We start from the raw sequence: 7,638 nt of genomic DNA on the forward strand, positions 1-7,638 counted from the left end.
TTGCCCGTGCCCGGTCCCTCCTTTTCCTGCCTGCCCGCCTGCCCCGCTCGCCCACCAAGCCCCAGCCCACACCCCCGACCAGCTCAGAACCCCGGCACACCACCAGCACCCTGCCTGCTTGCCCTGCCACCTGCTCCCCTGCCTACCTGCTTTGGCCTGCCCAGCTTCCCTTCCCACACGCCTCCCACGCCCCATGCAACCCAGGGCCCCCCGCCACCGCCGCGTGCAACGGTGCCCACCCCGAGGCCCCACACACACTAGCCAGCGCCCCAGCCCGCCCTACCCTGCACAGCCAAATGCCACAAACACACACACACACAGCCAACCTCTTCTGCCAAGCACGCACACACTCACGCACGCCACGCCACCATCTGCCCTCGGCCCGCAGCCTCCCTGGCCACCTGCCCACACCCACACCCACACCCACACCCGGAATCGGGCCCCTCCAGGGCACACAGCACCCGCAGCCAGCCTCCAACAGCACCAACAGCAGCACCACCTCGCCAGCCCAGGCTTGCCACTGCGCAGGGCCCGCCTGCACGCACACTCAGTGGTCTTGTGCCAGGCCTGGGGAGAAACGTGCCTGCACGCCACCTGCCAGAGCCCACCCGAGGGACCCCCTCACCCACCAACCCACCCACCCACCCGGCCGGCAACCCTCCGCTGGACACCCTCCCCCGGCCCCCGCAGACACACCCCCACCGCAGACACCAGCCGCAGTCCCGCCCCTGGGTGTACCCTGGGTGTAGGGGATGCCCAGGCGCCCCACTGTGGCGTGGGCAAACCTGCCCTGTGGACCGAAGCCTGTGGGTGGTGTAGGACTGAGTGCGTGCCTGCTGCCTGCGTGCTGGCCTGTGCGTGCGTGTGTGCATCAGTCGGTGGGTGAGGGTGACCCCGTGCGCTGGAGTGTGCCGTGCGGCGCGGCCCGGCCACCCCGGCTCCCTCGCGACCCTCGGCTCCCGGTGCCCGGGCCCAGGTCCCGACCCGTGGTGGTGCCCAGCGTGGCTGATTGCTTGCTGCATCACTTGCTTGCTCGGCGGGAGTGAGGGTGGCTGTGGGGGAAGGGATGGGGGTGGGAGAGGGGGTGGGATGGGGAGCGGGGAGCGTCCCCGGGGCGCCCGTTCTCCATGGGGCCTGCCTGCCTGCCTGCCTGCTCGCCCGCCGGGGCTGGGTGTCCGGGACCCCGTGGGTGCGTGCGTGCGTGCGTGCGTGCGTGTGCCAGCTGCTGGGGCTCCCAGCGTCGTGCCCAGCCGTAGGAGGGCAGGGCGCAGCAGTGTGAGGCGCCCCCTCGAAGCCCAGCCGCGAAGGCCAGCCCTCCAGCCCTCTGGCGGCGGCAGAGGAGGCAGCAGCGCCTCCCGAGCTGCAGGAGGCCGAGGGACCAGGAGAATGCGGAGGTGCGGGGTGAGGCGCCCTGGCTGCGGGCAGGGGGAGGCGGCCTGCGATGAGAGCTGGAGTGTCCTGGGGGGTCGCTCAAGCAGGAGGTGGGCCGGTGTTGGCCTGGCGGTGCGGGCAGGGGCGGCAGCGGGTGCAGCAGGGGTGGAGGGTGGGCTTGGGCGGGCGGTGCAGCTGGTGTGCGGGCTTGGGTGGGCTTGGGCAGGGGTCGGGCAGGGCAGGGTGGTCGAGCAAAGCAGGGCAGGGCTGGGCAGGGGCGGGCAGGGGCGGCAGCAGGCTGAAGAGCGGCTGTGATGTGGTGTGTGTCGTCTACGGCCATACCACCCTGAATGTGCCCGATCTGGGAAGCTAAGCAGGGTCGGGCCTGGTTAGTACTTGGATGGGAGAGCGCCTGGGAATACCGGGTGCTGTAGGCTTTTGCCCGTGCCCGCTCCCTCCTTTTCCTGCCTGCCTGCCCGCCCCGCTCGCCCACCAAGCCCCAGCCCACACCCCCGACCAGCTCAGAACCCCGGCACACCACCAGCACCCTGCCACCTGCCACCTGCTCCCCTGCCTACCTGCTTTGGCCTGCCCAGCTTCCCTTCCCACACGCCTCCCACGCCCCATGCAACCCAGGGCCTCCCCGCCACCACCGCGTGCAACGGTGCCCACCCCGAGGCCCCACACACACACTAGCCAGCGCCCCAGCCCGCCCTACCCTGCACAGCCAAATGCCACAAACACACACACACACAGCCAACCTCTTCTGCCAAGCACACACACTCACGCACGCCACGCCACCATCTGCCCTCGGCCCGCAGCCTCCCTGGCCACCTGCCCACACCCACACCCACACCCACACCCGGAATCGGGCCCCTCCAGGGCACACAGCGCCCGCAGCCAGCCTCCAACAGCACCAACAGCAGCACCACCTCGCCAGCCCAGGCTCGCCACTGTGCAAGGCCCGCCTGCACGCACACTCAGTGGTCCTGTGCCAGGCCTGGGGAGAAACTTGCCTGCACGCCACCTGCCAGAGCCCACCCGAGGGACCCCCTCACCCACCAACCCACCCACCCACCCGGCCGGCAACCCTCCGCTGGGCACCCTCCCCCGGCCCCCGCAGACACACCCCCACCGCAGACACCAGCCGCAGTCCCGCCCCTGGGTGTAGGGGATGCCCAGGCGCCCCACTGTGGCCCGAAATGCCTCTTGCGCCCCGAAGCCTGTGGGTGGTGTAGGACTGAGTGCGTGCCTGCTGCCTGCGTGCTGGCCTGTGCGTGCGTGTGTGCATCAGTCGGTGGGTGAGGGTGACCCCGTGCGCTGGAGTGTGCCGTGCGGCGCGGCCCGGCCACCCCGGCTCCCTCGCGACCCTCGGCTCCCGTTGTCCGGGCCCAGGTCCCGACCCGTGGTGGTGCCCAGCGTGGCTGATTGCTTGCTGCGTCACTTGCTTGCTCGGCGGGAGTGAGGGTGGCTGTGGGGGAAGGGATGGGGGTGGGAGAGGGGGTGGGATGGGGAGCGGGGAGCATCCCCGGGGCGCCCGTTCTCCATGGGGCCTGCCTGCCTGCCTGCCTGCTCGCCCGCCGGGGCTGGGTGTCCGGGACCCCGTGGGTGCGTGCGTGCGTGTGCCAGCTGCCGGGGCTCCCAGCGTCGTGCCCAGCCGTAGGAGGGCAGGGCGCAGCAGTGTGAGGCGCCCCCTCGAAGCCCAGCCGCGAAGGCCAGCCCTCCAGCCCTCTGGCGGTGGCAGAGGAGGCAGCAGCGCCTCCCGAGCTGCAGGAGGCCTAGGGACCAGGAGAATGCGGGGGTGCGGGGTGAGGCCCCTGGCTGCGGGCAGGGGGAGGCGGCCTGCAATGAGAGCTGGAGTGTCCTGGGGGGTCGCTGAAGCAGGAGGTGGGCCGGTGTTGGCCTGGCGGTGCGGGCAGTGGCGGCAGCGGGTGCAGCAGGGGTGGAGGGTGGGCTTGGGCGGGCTTGGGCGGACGGTCGGGCAGGGCAGGGTGTCGGGCAAAGCAGCGCAGGGCTGGGCAGGGGCGGGCAGGGGCAGCAGCAGGCTGAAGAGCGGCTGTCAGGCAGTGTGTGTCGTCTACGGTCATACCACCCTGAACGCGCCCGATCTCGCAAGCTAAGCAGCGTCGGGCCTGGTTAGTACTTGGATGGGAGAGCACCTGGGAATACCTGGTGCTGTAGGGTTTTGCCCGTGCCCGCTCCTTCCTTTTCCTTCTCTGTCGGTTGCGGAGGAGGCAGCAGCGCCTCCGAGCTGCGGGAGGCAGATGGACAAGGAGAATGCGGGGGTGCGGGGTGAGGCGCCCTGTCTGCAGGCAGATGGAGGCGGCCTTGGAAGAGAGCTGGAGTGTCCTGGGGTGCTGGGATCTGTGCAGTAGGTATGGATGACACGAAGGTGTGAAGAGAACAGCTCCCCTGCTTGGCAGGACCTGGTGGAGCCTACAGCTGTTTGGCAGGGCCTGGCAGATTTCTCTCTGACCACCTTACGCAGTCTCACCTCCTGTTTGCATGGACACTCAACCACCCCAGTAAAAATTCTGCAATCTATTAGGCATAGTTTGCCCCTGTGAGATGGCTTTTACAACCAACATGAGCTTAAAAGTTAATGTTACCAGGGCCCGGCGCGGTGGCGCAAGTGGTTAAGTCCTCGCCTTACAACCCCGGGATCCCATATGGGCGCCGGTTCTGTTCCCGGCAGCCCCGCTTCCCTTCCAGCTCCCTGCTTGTGGGAACCTGCACCCGTGCGGGGGACCCGGAAGAGGCTCCTGGCTTCGGATCGGCATAGTATCGGCCCGTTGCGCTCACTTGGGGAGTGAATCATCGGACCGAAGATCTTCCTCTCTCTCTCTCCTCTCTCTGTATATCCAATGAAAAAATAATAAAATAATAAATCTTAAAAAAAAAAAAAAGTTAATGTTACTGATAATGTCTTGGTGAGTGGGCCTTTAACTGCGCATAGGATTACAACTTAGCCCATGCTGTTTCCAGACACCTTATTATGTGCCTAACCATTGCTGTGAGATCTGGCCCAAATATTTAGCATGCTTTCTGGGAAATGGCCTGATAAGAGTTTCACAAACTAATGGAAGTGATGGGAGTATGGGTTGAAATTGCTATGACAAAAAATATAGCTATCCTGTTACTGGGACCCTAAAGGTTATCCTGTGACCCCAAAAGGCCATCCTGCTATGGCAAAACTATAGTTACTGTGATCCTAAAGGCTATCCTGCTATGGCAAAATATAGCTACTGTGACCTTAAAGGTTAGCCTGTCCTTGCAACTCTCAACTCTTTAGAACATAGTAAATGTAGTTGCTTTGGCTGCCTTCATAATTATAAGGACTTACTCCAATATCCCACCCTGGACCCTGCGCCATTTCTTCTTCCTCACTGCTCACGGAATTCGCACCAGTCCAGCCATCCACCAATCAGATGTAACCTGGCATTCCACCTGAGAATCCCACCCCCAATCTCCCAGCCCCTTCCCCAAACCCGCCCACTCGCCAATCATCCCCAGGCATTCACCTGCAGGCACCAATCCCCTGGGGCCTGCCCTCAATCCCTCTGAATCCCCGCCCCCCCCACACCTGGCAGACAAAAAAGGCCCCCAGGTGCGGTTCGCCCTTTTTTGCTCTCTCTCTTCCTCTCCTTGGTTCCTCTCCCCTGCTCTTCCTCCCTTCCCTCCCCTTCCCTTGTTCCTGCCCCACTCGGTTCTCTCTCTCTCTCTCTTGCTCTCTCTCTTGCTCTCCCTTGCTCTTGCTCTTGCTCTCTCCTTGGTTCCTCTCCCCTGCTCTCCCTCTCCTCCTTCTTACCTCCCTTCCCCCTCTTTCCCCTTCCCTTTTTCCTGCCCCGCTGGAATAAACCTCTAAGATAACTTCTTAAGATATGTCGTTGCGTCTGGTGTTTTCAGCTCACGGTAAAGAACCAGGTTGCGAGAATTAGCTGCACGTAAAGTATCTTAATATCGTATAACCTAAAACTAGAACTCTTCCACTCTTTTAAATAACTAACAATAATTTTTAACTAGAGGAAATAGGGTGACTTTACTAACATCATGTATACTTTTGATTATTGTTTGATTATTTATGAGGTTGTAGAGCCTACAATTGTAGAGGGATTTAATGTTTGAAACTTTTGCCTTAGATTTTTATATTTCTTCTCTTTTAATGCATTTCTCTCATTAAGTGATGGATAAGTTATAGAATAAGAATTGTAGTAGGAGTGTATTACTGAATAAGATGTGTCGTCTACTGAGAAAATGTTGGCTGCAACATCAGAATGGATAATGTCCTGTCTTAAGGTGAAACTATCTGTAGAGTTTTCTTTGGAAACATTTACTTGCCCTTTGTAGAGCAGAAACCTAAATAGAGTAAACATGGCTCATTGCTAATTGCAGTTCCTTCCGTCGTTGTAACTCTTGCTTAGTTAGCAAACTGTGTGGGCCTGCAGACCTAATGAACTTTGGTGCCAATACCCTAATCCCCATAAACCAAGTTCTCAGCCCTTTTCCCATGCATAATTCAAGGTAGGGATCTGGTTGTCACAGACAGTGCCAAGGATGGGACCCAGACTTGAGGGAAGTAAGTAGGGGCTGGCAAGCCGAGAAAGAATGTGGGATCCTCCCTCACTCGCCTCTCAAGCGGTTGTAAATTGTGCCCCCCTTGAAGCTATGTCAAAATGCCCTAAAAAAAGAGACTGTGTACTACTTCTGAATAAATAAAGCAGACAGCTTTCTCGCGTGGTCCACAATGATGTTGGAATTGTAGTGGTCCGTCTCTTCTTTCTACGCCTACTTCACGCACCCTTCTCGAGCTCCGAACTCAGCTGGAGCTGGACTCCGGCAGCTGTCCAACCTGTTCTGTTCTGTCTTTTGACATGGCACTTGACGTCCTCTGCAGGCCTAAATGAGCTGGTCATCATGTCCCCCATATGCACAAGGCATGTCATCTATTGCACAGGCATCAGCAATCATGGAGGTCCAGTCCTGACAAATGCATTCTAATGTTGGACCACAAATCCTACAATCCTCCCTGTGGCCAGAGCTTTCAGTCCAGTGGTCTAGCCAGGGAGTCCCCTAAACTTCACCTGGGGTGACTCTTGTATATGCCAGCCAGTACAGGGTCTAGTTTAGTTTGTCACCCGCATCATACAATGTATACTCATGTATACATTGGTGATTATACTTGCCTGGTTAGTTCCAACCCCAGCCCCATGTCCTATGCAAATCAATGGGTACTGCAGCCTAATCTGCCACAGACCTGGCCAGTATGCACACAGGCAGGAACTGCAGCCTAGTTGGGATGGCCCCCAATAACCCTCTCCAAGACCACCCCAACCCCAGTCTCTGTGTGTACAGATGACTAGCCCAGTCAGTACCACATCTCAATGGGACTCTTGTATACACTGTTGGTCTTGCAGCTTAACTCAGCCAAACTCACCCAATGAACCAGTCCACACATATGCCAAAGAATACCACCTTGTCCAGCCTGGTCCACCCACTTGTCCTGGCTCTCATGCACATCAATGGGAGCTGCAGCCTAACAGGGGAGTGCAAACAGTTTCCCTACTAGGCCCACTCCCAGTCCTGGGTCTTGCACTCTCTAGGGGGTACTGTGGTCCAGCCTGACACAATTTGTACCCTGTCCTGGCCTTTGCCAGTGAATGCTGAGGCAAAACCTGGCCAGTCAGCACTTGTCCTGGCTCTTGCATGTGCCAGTGAATGCAGTGGCCTGGCCTGGCCTCTCTCAAACCTAGTTTGCATGCAGTTTCTTGCAGCCTTCCCAGCCCAGACCACCCCCCAGTCCTAGCTCTCGTGCTTCCCCAGTCTGAACAGTAGCCTAGCTTTCGAGCAAAGCAGCAGGTCCCCCCACAGCCAATTCAATGGACTCACTCCTGGCCTGGGGTCTTGTGCATGCCAGTATGTGCTGTGGCCCAGTCTGGCATGGCTCATCTCACTTGGCATTTGCTGGTGCCTGTTGCAGTCTGCCTCTGCCTGGCCTGCCTTCAGTCCCAGCTTACGTTTGGGGGTGTTGCAGCTTAGCCCAGCCCAGCCCAGCCAGCCCCCAGTCCCTGCTCTAATGTAAACTGGTGACTTTTGTTTCCCAGCATGACTTGGCCTGCACCTTGTCTTGACCCTTGCAACTGCCAGTGGGTGTTGCAGACTGGCTCAGCCTGGCCCACCCCAGAGCCTGATCCACATGTATGCCAACAGGTACTGTAACCCAGCCTGGTTTAGACTGCCCCAGCCTTAGTTCTTGTGCTCAAAACCCAG

The 7,638-nt window shown here is 59.9% G+C and overlaps 2 pseudogenes; both read left to right on the forward strand.

The window, feature by feature from the left end:
- Positions 1–1,699: 1,699 nt before the first annotated feature.
- On the forward strand, positions 1,700–1,808 carry LOC121171669 (annotated as a pseudogene).
- A 1,638-nt stretch (positions 1,809–3,446) lies between these two features.
- On the forward strand, positions 3,447–3,555 carry LOC121171690 (annotated as a pseudogene).
- The last annotated feature ends 4,083 nt before the right edge of the window (positions 3,556–7,638 follow it).

The sequence above is a fragment of the Ochotona curzoniae genome, unplaced genomic scaffold (assembly GCF_017591425.1).
Source record: "Ochotona curzoniae isolate NIBS_2020 unplaced genomic scaffold, NIBS_Ocur_1.0 scaffold_2683, whole genome shotgun sequence".
NCBI lineage: Eukaryota > Metazoa > Chordata > Mammalia > Lagomorpha > Ochotonidae > Ochotona > Ochotona curzoniae.